Raw genomic sequence first — 13,832 nt, 5'->3', positions numbered from 1 at the left:
GCATAGCATCTGTATCCCACAGTTTGCTTCCCATGAACTGCTTCCTCTCTTTGGTTGGACCTTAGTGGCTACCTTCAATTGCATCCTCTTGATTGGGCCTTTTGCTCACCTTCCGTGGATACTCAGGTTAGGTTGGCCTTTTTGCCACACTGCCACTTCATTCTCTGATTGGATTGGTCTTTTTGTCGTCCTGAGACAGCATTCTCTGGTTGAAATTGTATTTTCACTGCCTTGTTACTTCATATAACTGGCCTGGGACTGCGTCGTTGCACTGGTGCTATCTGGTACAACTTTATTCTGTGGTTGGTGTGGCCTCTATGCTGCCCTGTAACTGCATCCTTATGGTTGAATTAACCTTTTTGCAGACTTGGAGCTGTGTCCTTCTGGTTTGGTTGGACTTTTCACTTTCCTACGACAATGGCTGAGGTTGGATTGGCCTTTTCACCCTCTTGCAAACCACTGCATCCTCATAGTTGACGTGGTCTTTTTGCTTCCCAGCAACTGCTTCCTTCTGTTGGATTGGTGATCTGTGACCGCAAGTCCTGGTTGGATTGGCGTTTTATAATGCTTTGGTTCGATTTAACTTTCTGCTGCACTGCAGTGCATCCTCTGGTTTGATCATCATTTTTGCCTTGCTAGAGCTGCGTTATTCTTTTTGGACTGGCCCTTTTCTTGCCTAGTGACTGCATCATTCTGGTTGGATAAGCCTTTTCAGATGCCTGAAACTGCAGCCTTCTGGATGTATTGGCCTATTCACTGTCTTGCTAGTATATCTCATTCTGTTGGGACTGGCCTTTTTGCTGCCAAACATCGGCATCCCTGTAGTTTCATTGCCCTGCAGCTGCATCGTTTTGGTTGGGTTGGTCTTTTTGTTGCCCCGCAATTGTATTCTGGTTGATCAGTTTCTGTTGCCATGCAATTGCAGCACTATGGCTGAATTGGAGTTTTTGTTCTGCTGTGACTACGTCTTTTGCCTCTTTATGACTGCATCTTCTGAGTGGTTTTTCCTTTTTGCCACCATGTGATTGGAACCTGTGGTTGGATTGGCCTTCTTGCTGCACTGCAACTGCATCCTTAAGTTTTATTGGTCTTTTCACTGCTCTGTGACTGTATCCTCTGGTTGGATTGACCTTTTTGCATTGATAGAACTGCATTCTTGCTAGAATAGGATTTTTCTTGGCCCATGACTGCATGATTTTGTTAGATTAGTTTTTTAGTTGCCCTCAGATTGTAATATTGTGGTTGGATTGGACTTTTTGCCTGACTGTGACTGCAGCCTTCCAGTTAGATTGGCCTTTTTACTGATTGTTAATTGGATTAGTGCAGCTGCATCCTTGTTTGATTGGCTTTTTTGCTGTCCTACAACTGCATCATTCTGGTTGGATTGGCCTCTGTTGCCATGTGCTTGCATCCTTGTGGTTGAACTGGCCTTTTTGACCTTTGCTGCACTGTTGCCATGTGCTTGCATCCTTGTGGTTGAACTGGCCTTTTTGACCTTTGCTGCACTGCAGTGCATTATCTGGTTGGTCAGCCCATTTGCCTCTCTGGAACTGCATCATTCTGGTTGGATTGGCATCTTTGCTGCCCAATGACTGAATCATTCTTGCTGAACTGGCCTTTCTGCAACCCTGCAACTGCATTCTGAATGGACTGGCCTTTGTTGCCCTGCAACTGCATCTTCTATAGATGGATCAGCCTTTTTTGCATCTTTGTGGCTACATCTACTGGTTGGTTTGCCCTTTTCGCTCCTTGTAACAGCGGCTACATCTACTGGTTGGTTTGCCCTTTTCGCTCCTTGTAACAGCATCCTTTTGTTGGACTGACCTTTTCTTGCTGCACTGCAACTGCATCCTCAAGTTGTTTTGGTCGTTAAACTGCTCTGTGACTGCATCCTCTGGTTGGATTGGCCTTTTCATCACCCTATAACTGCATTTATTTAGCTAGCTTGGCTTTTCTGCTGCCTTGCGACTGTAATGGTTGGGGGAATAAATCTTTTTGTTTACTTGCGAATTTATCCTCTGTTTGAATTGGCTTTTCCACCTCCTTGTGACTGCATCTTTTGGTTTTACCAGCCTTTTCACTGCCCTGCATAATGGTTGGACTAGTCTGTTTGCTGCCCTGCAACTGTATTGGTCTGATAGGATTGGCCCTTTTGTTGTCCGTCTGACTGTAGCATCCTGGTTGGACTGGCCTTTTCACCACCAGTGACTGCATTCTCCTGCTAGGATTGGCTTCTTCAGTGCCTTGCAGCTGCATCCTTCTGGTTGGATTGGCATTTCTGGCCATTAAAGTAGCTGCATCCTAGCTTTTTGTTGACCTGTGACAATGTCCTGGTTGGATTGGCCTCTTTTCCTTTGTTGCACTGCAGTGCATCATCTGGTTGGACTGGCTTTTTCAGCACCCTATGACAATCTTTTGGCTAGATTGGTTTTTTTGCTACCTTGTGACTACGTTGATTGGTTGTACAGGCCATTTTAATTCCTTCCTTAACTTCATCTTTTAACTGAATTGGACTTCTTGTCTCCATGTGACTGCATCCTCTGGTTGAATTAGTCTTTACCACCCTGCGATTGCATCATTCCAGTTGAATTAACCTTTTTTGTTGCCGTGTGATTGCATCCTCTGCTGTTCTTTTCTTTCTATTGTTCTGTGACACACTTCTTTGGTTGGATTGGCCATTCCACTACCATATTACTTCATCCTATTTATAGTTTGCTTTTTTGCTGCCTCGTGTCTGCATCCTCTGGTTGAATAATCCTTTCTGCCACCATGTGATTGCTGCTGCTTGTTGGACTGGCCTTTTTGCCACCCTGCAACTACACTCTTCTGGTTGGATTGGCCTTTTAGCTTCTTGTGACTACATTCTCTGGTTGGGTTGGGTTTCTGCCAACCTTTGACTGCGTGCCCTGGTTGCATTGGCCTTTTTGTCTCCACATAACTGCATTCCCCTGTTGGAGTCTCTCTTGACCTTAGGCCACCTTGGCATGGCGAGGTGACTCTGAAACCCTTGGAATTTGTTCCTGAGATTAAGTCCAAGAGTCCTAAATATGTTATGTATTAATAATTCTTGTGGAATTTTCCAGTGTTGGTAAAATTTGACCTGATAAACAGGAAAATGTATCACAGGTGGGATTGGGATTATATCTGAAGCTAATACAGTAATGAGAACGTGGTAGGGTCATCAACTACCTGACAATGTTTGGATCCAAGGGATACCAGTGGGATTATTCACATGTACCTCACGGACAGAACTATCCTCTAGAGCTGGCTTGTAGGTTCCAGGGATGGTCTGGTTCTGGAGGACTCTTGGCAGTCTTTTGTGTAAATCCTCAGCTGAAAACCCTCATTGGTAGAATCAACAGACTATAAACCTATGAGGACTCCACATGGAAATCAGCCTGCGGAGAGAGAAGAGTTACAGGAAAAGGAGATAAATTTGAGGGAATAGAAAATCAAGCTGATATTCTTGAATTCAGGAGATGAGAGCAGGAAGCAGGAATGAATTTGCTCCTCACTTAAACATATGGAGATTGAAAGATTCCACAACTGCACAAGCAAACTATTCCACATTTTAGTTATAGCCAGAATCTCTCAGCATACTGTCTAATATTTAGCCTGATTCTTTTGCAGCAGCAGCCTGTCTAGCATTGCAAGCAATAACATCTAAGCTAGGTAAAGAATTAGTGCAGGGGAAGTTTGTCATATTACATTTTATGCAACAATGAACTCACTTAACATCCGTGCCACAAGTCAACAACAAGAGTTGGCAAAATAAACTTGACTGATGACGAACTCTGTCCAAGAGTTTGAAATTAGGGTCCGTACCCAAAGACCACACTGGAGAACAGTACTTCAAACTAGAGAGTTAAAACACGTAAGTATACAGTAATATCCATCACAAAACATTTGAAAACATTTCCACAAGATACAAACTTTTTGAAAACAGAGGAAGCAATGTTAAGTTTATGCTCCTCAAAAGTAAATTTCTTAGATAGCTACACCTGAAATCTTAAGTGTGTCACTTACATTTAGAATTCTACAATTTCTGCAACTGCAGACCCAAGGCATACCAAAGGCAGAGAAGGAACAGCAGCTAGAAGAGTAACATCAGCATCAAGTATAAACCAGTTTGTTCTCCAGACCTTAACCCCCTTCAAATCAACCACCTTGATGTGGTGGGGGCTATCGAACCTAGGGATCTATTTTTTTCCTAAGTTTTATCCCAAATTTGAAACCACATATATAATAATATATACTTTGAGTAATTTTTGTGGGTTTTTCCACTTTGTCAAAATTATCAAAATTAAATGGAAAACATATAGCATGGAGTGAGATTAAAAAATCTGAAGGCTAAATGAGTAGAGAGCTGGTAGAACCATGGTCCTGATAATGTTAGGACTTCTTGTTTATAAAGGCAGACTATTCTGTGGAGCTGGACCACGGATTCAGGCAGGGGCTCTGGTTCTAGGAATAGGACTCTCAGCTTTCTGTCTGGTTAGCCCATATTGTGATTAGGATGAAATGACTGTATTATTACAATACTCCTGAGTCTAGCAAGCCGATTTGCAAACTTGGGCCCTACTAATCATGATATGCCATCCTCTTTTGGGGTAAGGGAGTAGGGACACGGTTTGTTGAGTCAGTTTCCACTTGTGCCATTGAGTGGAACATTCAACTTCATAAAGCGCCAATGATATCTTTTTCAAGAGTTATTAATTTTTTTTTATCCTTTATGCAAAGTAGTCATGAAGATTTCAGTACCCCTGGACCTTATGATGGTAAAATTCTGGCACAGTCGATGACTATTGGAACGTCACTCCCGAATCTCCTTAGTATAGATATAAATGCTACAACGGAACATCCTGTTCCACGTAAAACATCAATTCCTAAAGACTCAGAGTTTAGAAAGTCAAAAAGAAACATAAGAATTTGTAAACTCCAGTATGCGTAACACTGGAACCATACAATGGACAACAATTCTAAAATAGAAAAGTAATCACTCTAAAACCCCATCAACACAAGACAACTCATCACCGATAGATAGCTGAGAAAAAGCTAAAAAAAGAAATAACTATCGACTCGATCCAACGCTAGTTCATTTTTAGGAACATTTTGGACCAGACAATTGGTCCAGATTTTTAATGTTAAGCAGAAAAGCAGATCTCACCAGCCATATTAGAAACAGATTAGAAATAGACACCCCCACACAAGAAGATATGGAATGTAGACATATCAAAAACAATGAATATAGCTAATACAAACAACAACCAAAGCCCAATCAACAACCTTTTACAAATAACAACAAATGAAATAAAAATTAACAACCAGCATGAAACACTTTAAACATACACAAAGGAACGTGTGCTCACAGACAATGATGAAAAAGAGCTACAATCAACCAAATCTTAATTGACTCCCTTAAATTAAGATACAACAACATACATGACTTGGAATTATATACTGTCCCAAGTAGAAAGGATGCAAATAAACATATTAAAATAGTCAAAATAAAATTTACAAACTGGGAACCACCACGAAAAATAAAAATTCTAGGGACTAAATGAGAGAGAGTTTTCTTACTTGTCCCTAGGCACCACTCTATGTTCTGTCTAAAATATGGCCATTCAGCAAAAAGATGTAGAAATAACGCTATATGTGCTGTATGTTCTGAAAACCACACAACAAATTGGAATTGCTAAACCTTCAAAATGTATGTAAATGCAAATTAAACCATCGTGCAAATCAAAGACAAAAGCATCAGTATTATACAGGAATTACAAATGTTAATGGACAGAACTGAAGCGTTATGCCATTAACAAAGCCTAAACTCGAACTGAAGGGTGAGAAAGAATCATTTGATCAGTAAAATGCCATTCATATTCAAATGTAACAATTCATAATAAACAAAATCCCAACACAGAATAGCCGAAAGGACATACTTCTCTCTCTACTACCTCATAAAAGCCCAAGGTATAGTTTGCAACCAGACCTCTCTTACATCGCAACAGACCTCCCCATTAACAAGCCCCAGTTAATCGTTCGAAACGAATTCCAATGATATGGAAAAATCAACGGGATTAATAATCCAGATCACCCGGATACTCGGTGCATCATCCACAGAAAACTTAACTGACAAAAATAACCATAATAGACAAAAAGGAAAGTAATTTACAAAAGAACTCCCTACGAGTGAAAGGATAACATTTTCCGTTTACAGATCCGATCTAGTAAACCCAGTCTCGCCATTAATCTGAAACGAATTACATTAACTACATCACAAGTGGAAATCCATAGTTTACCACAATCAAGACAAATATAGAATAACTATTCCCCAAATATGGATAAATCCCCTTTATTTACTTGTACTCTCATCACCAAACTCAACTTGAAAAACCTTCAATTAAACATCCCACTGAAGAATCAAACCCATAAAATTCATCAAATCACACGACTTCCATCAAATCACGACCCTCCAAGCAAGAACAAAGAGAAGAATAATAATAATAAACCTAAATTCAAAAACGAAATTTATACCAGCACATCCGAGTCCCAATACACCTATACCAGAATTCCTAACAAAAATATTTTTTTTCAACATCCAATATTGATATAATTGGGACCCAGAGATCAGAACCATTCATACAACATAGAACATTATCTATATTTTTGGATATCATCAATAGTGTTTCGTCATAACGTACAATCATTTACCTAGTAACAAAAATGAAAATATAATGAAATTTCATGAAATAACTGCGCCTAGGTTCCGAAAATGCCCTTTAACATTCCCATCAAGATGGCGAACTATGCGCGGAATCCTTAAAAAGAAAAAAATAGATTCGCAAATAAGGAAATATGAAGAACCAATCAATGCATCAATATTTCGTATCAAACCTAGCTACAAAGAAACCAAAGTAACTAAACTCCTTAAATGTTGCAGGACTATGGCTAAATCAACAATTAACTTACAAAATCTAACGCCAATCCCACCAAACAATGACTAATCAAATAATTCAATGGAACATGAATGGATTTTTTCCTGCTCGGCTTCGGCTATGTAATCCAGATAATACTAAGAACATAAACCTATTTGCATATGTCTGCAGCATATTGGTACAACTCTAGAACATTTAGAAACTATAATTAGCTTGCACTCTGTGGATGGCAAGCTACGAAAACAATATATATGTTCATAACGATTCAACTTATGAACCCTTAATATTACATCATTTTTGTCATATCAAGCCAACTGCAATCAAATTGCATAGCTACTTGAACAATCAAATTACATCTCTATACTAAACCTATGTAATCAATAAAATTTTAACTCAAACTTTAGTGATTTACCACAAATAAATAATGTAAAGGCCCCCTACTAATAGTAAGAGCGACTATGCCCATAATCCATTATGGATGCACGTGCTTTATTAGTAATGCAAACGTGAGAATTACGTAAATGTTCAGAATTTGTGCCTGAATGAAAAGTGATTCACCCGGCAATACTTCTCGAAAACTCCGTAACGCTTCTGCTTCAGCTAGATGTTTCATTATGCTCCGCTGCGATTAATCGAAAAATTGGAATGGGCGTCCTGGAACGATTCACACTGGTGATCACTTTCCAATTGTTTGAATTATTGAACAACAAAAAACAATCATTTCCATAAATATAACTTAAAGCTGATTGGGATAAATATAATTTACAAACTAGAAATATCCCTCCCTTTCCACTAAATCAAAACAATGATGTCACAAATGATCAACCCCTAATATATCCCCCGTTCCTTGGCGGTCTAACAATTTATCTTTCTTAAATCAAACCAAACACACTCTAGCACGTAATTTGAATAGACTAAGTCAAGATTAAACGCCACCTTAATAAAGGCCCTTGTAATACAAACAAACTAAGCAGGTAAAGTTATAAAATATTACTATCGACGCATTAAACCACTTTACAATAAAATGTAATGCAAAATTTTAGAAAAACAATATTCGAAAAAACAATCGTGGAAAAATTATATATCGGGTTGTCAAATACTTCAGTCAGGGGAAATGAAAATATTTAAAATTCGTAAAATTAATGGTAAACATAACGAGGATACCTAAGTATTACAATATAATGGCAAACTAAATCATAACTTTCTAGAGACATTTCAAATTATATTAATAGAAGGCATGTAGTAGAAGATATTGGCGCTTATTCGATTAGATGAACACTTCAAAAGAATCAGAACTAAAATGAATCATACACTTAATTTTGAAACTGATCCCCAGGGGACTGGCAAGTTATAATCAAAATTCAATTTAGTAAAACTTAATTTTTTATTAAAATCACATGTCGATCTTCAGCTCCGGGTCGGGATATGATTTCTTTGAAGAGCTGATCCCAAGGGTAGCTACACTAACTAAAGAATTCTTATTAAAATTGCTATATAATAACATATGGCTGTGCATGTCTTCCCAACTAAGTGGAGACATGCAGTAATCCCTTACCGTCATTGAAACCAGGAAAAAGAACCTAGCAACCCCACTAATTGCTGCAAGACAATATCATTAACAAGTTGCTTGCACGTAAAACTGTTGGAAAATGGTTGGTTGAGATTAACAGAGTATGCAACAAAATACCAATTTTATCACCTACCAATCGGGATCGGTAGCTGGTAGATCTACACTAGACCCTTCACTCAATTAGAAGATCATATTATTAAAGGATTTGAAAAGGAAAAATGACAGTGGCTATTTTCTTTATTCTAGAAAAGAGCATATGATACCACAAGGAGATACAATATTTATGCACAAACTCCACAGGTCGATATTCAGGTCACCTTCCATGTTATCAACAATTTTTTAACAGATGCGTACACACAAAGTACGCATAGAAAATACATACTCCAAATTTCTACACATACAAGAGGAGGGTATCCCTCAAGGCAGTGTTTTTGGGCTGCATCTTGTTGCCCTGGCAATAAAGAATGTTACTATTGACCTGCTTGGTGTACAAATAATTTATATGTGGATGATTTTGTAATATATTATTCAAGTTATTCTCTGAGACATGCTCAAAGAATACTTAATATAGCAACAAATATTATAACCATTTGGACTAACTCAGTAGTTTCAAGTTGTCGATAAATAAAACAAATGGCATTGTCTTCTACAAAGACAAAAAATGGTTGAAACAACTCAAACCATTAAGTTATATCTTTTATAATGAAAGATAAACATGTGCAATAGTGTTAAATATTTGGGTATAATTTTTAGCTTAACATTTAAAATTGGAAAGATCATGTCAAATATATCAAAGCCAAAGGATCAAGCCCTTACATTTATTAAAATCTCACACACCAAATAAGTTGCAGGGACGAGACACAATGTTAATGTTGTACAATGCAACAATTACTACTATCAATGATAAATCATAGCTATCCAATTTATTCAACTGCCTCAAGAGCTTAACTCTAAAATCTCTAGATGCTTTACATCACGAGCAGGCCAACTGCCTCTAAAATATTAGAGAGATCTAATTACTTTAAGAAGAGGCTTATCCCTTCAAGCAGGCACATCTCCTGTATCAAATAAATTTCTCAATCAAAATACAAATAACCCAAATCAAAACTCATTTCCTATAAAAACTAACCATCTATTGTACATAACATGATACCCAAATTTACACCAAAGAAATAATCAGATCACGCCATGGACACTTCTAAGGGCAAAATATTGCACATTTATCATATCTTTCGAAGAAGTATATGTTTGAACACAAAATATACCATCAAGCTGGAACACACAAGACGGAAGGGTAATCCTTCATGGCTCTATACAGATGGATCCAAAAATGAAGCTGGAGTGGGCTCATCAGCCTATCAAGAGTGATGAAAGCTATCCAAATGGGCCGTCCTCTAATATGCATCCAGTATTTTACAGCTGAATTAACAGCGCCACAATTGGCTCCAGATTATATCAAAGGACTTCCTTCCGGCACTCATGATGAGCGACTCAAGAAGTACAATTGAACCAATAGGATCATTTAAAATCAAATAATCACTTTGTCAAAATATCCAGGAAATTCATCAGTGGTGTCAAGTTCATGTGTGTTGGATCCCAGCCATAGTATTGAGGGTAATGAAAACAGATAAAGCTGCTAAATTTTGGCTTGTACAATCCCCCGACTACCACGAAAACTCCCATAATATCAGACTGGCTAGCATCGAGTTAAACCTTTAGTTATAAGGTTATTCGTGATTGGACAAATATACCCCTCAAAACAAACTAAAAGATAAATTAAGAACAAAGTTAAAAGTGGCATTCTTCTACTCAAAAACAAAGAATTGTGAAGTAATTTAACAAGACTCAAGAATAGAGACATTTTAGACTCAAACATGGTCATCTGATGTCAACTCCACACACAAATCCAATAACGTGAGAAGATCTACAACGTCCAATAATAATCAAACATCTTGACTGACTGTCCCAGATGGCAACATGAAAAGGAAGCTTACTTGTTTACAAAAATAAATCAATAAAGGATATTCTAGCTGAAGGTAATAAATTTTAATTAATAATATTCTCTTCTTAAATAAAATTAAATTAATAAAATATAATTTTTCCCCTTTTTTTCCATCGATTTTTTATTTTTAATTTTTTCCCATTTTTTATTTATTTAATTATTTAATTTTTTAGCATTCTTCCTCCCTTTTTTTCCAGCCTGAGAAGAACCTAAAAGAGAGTTCACCAGGGAGTCTAGTTAAAAACTATAACTCACTCCAGACCTTACCACATGTCACTAGCATAGATAATGAATGGCAAAGGTCCAAGAACACCTGAAATGACGTTAAAAAAGCTACCATACTGGCCATCACCACAGACCCTTTGGGTGCTGCCAATTAAAAATGGTTTTAAAATTCCTAATCATCTTAGATTTTAGGTAGGAGCTTTATGATTCACAGTCAAAGGCTGTACTAAATTCTTTAAAGACCATGCATGCCTCTATGGCACTCCAAGGCAGATATTGATAAGAGTGCATCACAAGCTTCAACACCTTGACAAAACCTAAACTGTGATGCTGGAAGCAGGTTATTGTCTTCAACAAATTTACAAGACGCAGTGAAGCTTCTCAAAAACTTTAGGTAAAATAGGGATAATTGAAATTCTGTAGACCTATATATATTCTGGGAGGCATGAGGATGGACTTAGTCCCTTAGGTAATGCAGCAATGATTACCTTCCAAAGAGAAGGAAAACCTGCAATTCCAACTAATTATATGGAAATATCAGTAATGTTAGGAACAATGAATTTGGCAGGCTTTTGAGAAAAAAAAAAGTACTGTTATGGTCTATGCTGCTGTAACTTTAAGGACCACTACTAAAGGTCACCACCACAGGAGAGCAAGATCTTCACACCCTTGTATGCTCTCTCATAGACAACTTGAGCTTGACTGCAAAGCTCTACGAAATTACAGCACAAAAAATCTGATTTATTGTTCCTCCATCAATGAGCTTGTTTTTCATGGTAAGCAAGCTTACATGCAGCATTAAACCATTATTATGATTGAGGTAGGAATGATTTTAGTCTTGTAATACTCTGTCCCATCAAGCAGCTTTGGTTTACATTTAGCCGCTCTAATTGCGATAGTGACATCCCACGCTGAGGTAGGGTAGGGAGTGAACATTTGGGAATTGGCTCTTACTGTAGCATTGCCTGAGGATAAACTCCAAGAAAAACTGCTATCTTTGCAAGAGTTCCAGGTTTATTTTTTTTTTCTCTCTTTCTCATATGATTAGTTTAATGGTACCTCTTGATAATCCTTCAGTACAGCTGACACATGACAAAAATATCAACGGCTATTCCTGTCAAACAAATAATGGACAAGCCAATTTGGACTACAATAGGGTAAGGGAGCTAATTCCCATGAAAGTGAGGTTATTCACAATGCATGTGGTAATGATACAATAATAAAGCTAGAAATAATAAACCATAATATGGTTAACACAAAAACAGATTCTTCATGTCGTGGAAATTCATTAAACTATTTTGAGATACTGTATGAGACTACTGAGCATTATGGGACTATTGTTGAATGAGAATGAATCTTTATAAATGAAAAGTGAAATTCTTGGATATTATTTAGTAACCATGGGGAAGCTTTTAAGGCAAGTTGCAACATTAGTACTTAATATAAAATTCATAGCAATGGCACAAACAGTTCCTAATGTCTTACAGGCCTGGAGACTGGATCAAGAAAACAATTTGCAAGTAAGATAAACACTTAGAAAACCTAAATGTCCAGTGTGGCATACTGTGTAACAGCTGGATAGGATAATGCAATTACTGTATCCCATTTTGGACAACATATTGTCCATGTAAATTCATCAACAAATTGCTTAGCAATTTAAAAACAGAAATGGTTATGATGTCAAACCCACATTATGTTTTGTTATATATATGGAAAGAAGAGATATAAAGTGTGTTCAGTAGAAGTGTGAAAGGTGCGAAAGTCACCTAAGACGTCTATAATTATCCTTACTTTTGATGGGCCTGATGTACCCTTCCACACAAATATTCAAACAAAAACCACTACAATATTACAGATGTTTCAAGTTTGGACACCACGTGCAATTTGTGGAAATTAAAAAAAATGAAAAATGTGAATCTTGCTGACAAGGAGATTGCACATATGAACTATAAATTCAGTGACAAGAATTGCTAGCAATATAAAATAGAAGCAGCAGCCCCCAACAAAACTTTAACCAAGCATACATTCTAAAAGATTACTAAAAGTAAAAAGTTATGCAAATGCAGTAGCAACAAAAATTACATCTAGATACCACTACTGTACTTTATCACCAAGCTCTCTCAGGGTAGATGTGCTGTCCTACAAGAAAAATCAACGATATAAGGAGGCCAGCATATTACCTTGCAAGACCTTACTAATGCCCTGCGTTCTCCAATCCCTTCCTTCCCCACTAAATGACTACCAAACTCTCTCAGGCAATGTCTTTTCCTAGTCTTGGGTAAGCATCAAGCATAGAGCTACTATGTGCACATGATGTGCAGAAGGTGTCTAAACCCTGATTCAATAATTGCAAAATAAGACCCTCTCCTTATCTCTTCCCCCACAACAAAGAAAAAAAAAAGAAGGTTGACAACAGGCTATCCAAGGGTTTAAAGCCCCTCGAAATTGATGTGTCATCATAATGCTCCTCATAGTACACCGACAAACGATACTAAAAGCAAGAACAATGGGAACAATCCAAAGATCAAGAAATCGGATGTCCAGCGCATCTGCTATTAAGTCTAATAAACTAAAATCTTAGTGCAAAGACCTTACAGGTGTTCCGGAATATAAATACTTTTGTCTGGTAAATTTCAGTGGAATTGTCAGGGTCTGGGACCTAAATGTGATGTACTAAAATTACTCAGACATGAATACTCCCCCATAGCTATATGTCTACTCGCACACGAACACTTTCCACCAAATTGCACTTAAGCCTACCACTTGTTATTACTAAAGCTGCTCATACTTGTGATTAAAGATTAATGGAACACAATCCAACTCAACACTCAGTAAAAATCTCGATCCACTGTCAACTCCTATTAAGTAGAGTGATAGGCCCTAAACAGCAAAAATGAAACTCAAACCATGAACAGGAAGGGCAAAATAAAAGCTTTGTAAACCTGTTAATAAATATATTTATACACAAATGGGTACCACCTAATTACATAATCACCTGAAAAGGAAAGGGACCACACGCCTGCTAACAATCGACCTTAGAGAAAGTTAAAGAAGGTGGGAAAGACACAAACATACTATGTCGAAAAAAATTATCACAAAC

General features: G+C 37.5%; 1 long non-coding RNA gene across 1 annotated transcript in view; it reads right to left on the bottom strand.

Moving 5' to 3' along the window:
• LOC136830239 (uncharacterized) overlaps positions 1-13,832 on the bottom strand; it is a 33,889-nt gene that overhangs the window by 7,107 nt on the left and 12,950 nt on the right. Inside the window, exon 2 of the long non-coding RNA XR_010850608.1 lies at positions 3,190-3,398. This is a non-coding gene — a long non-coding RNA (uncharacterized lncRNA). The remainder of the gene's footprint in view (positions 1-3,189; positions 3,399-13,832) is intronic.

Source organism: Macrobrachium rosenbergii, chromosome 46 (genome assembly GCF_040412425.1).
Source record: "Macrobrachium rosenbergii isolate ZJJX-2024 chromosome 46, ASM4041242v1, whole genome shotgun sequence".
NCBI classification, from domain to species: Eukaryota; Metazoa; Arthropoda; class Malacostraca; order Decapoda; family Palaemonidae; genus Macrobrachium; species Macrobrachium rosenbergii.
Note: the sequence above shows the minus strand (reverse complement) of the source record. Positions and strands in the feature narration are given on the sequence as shown.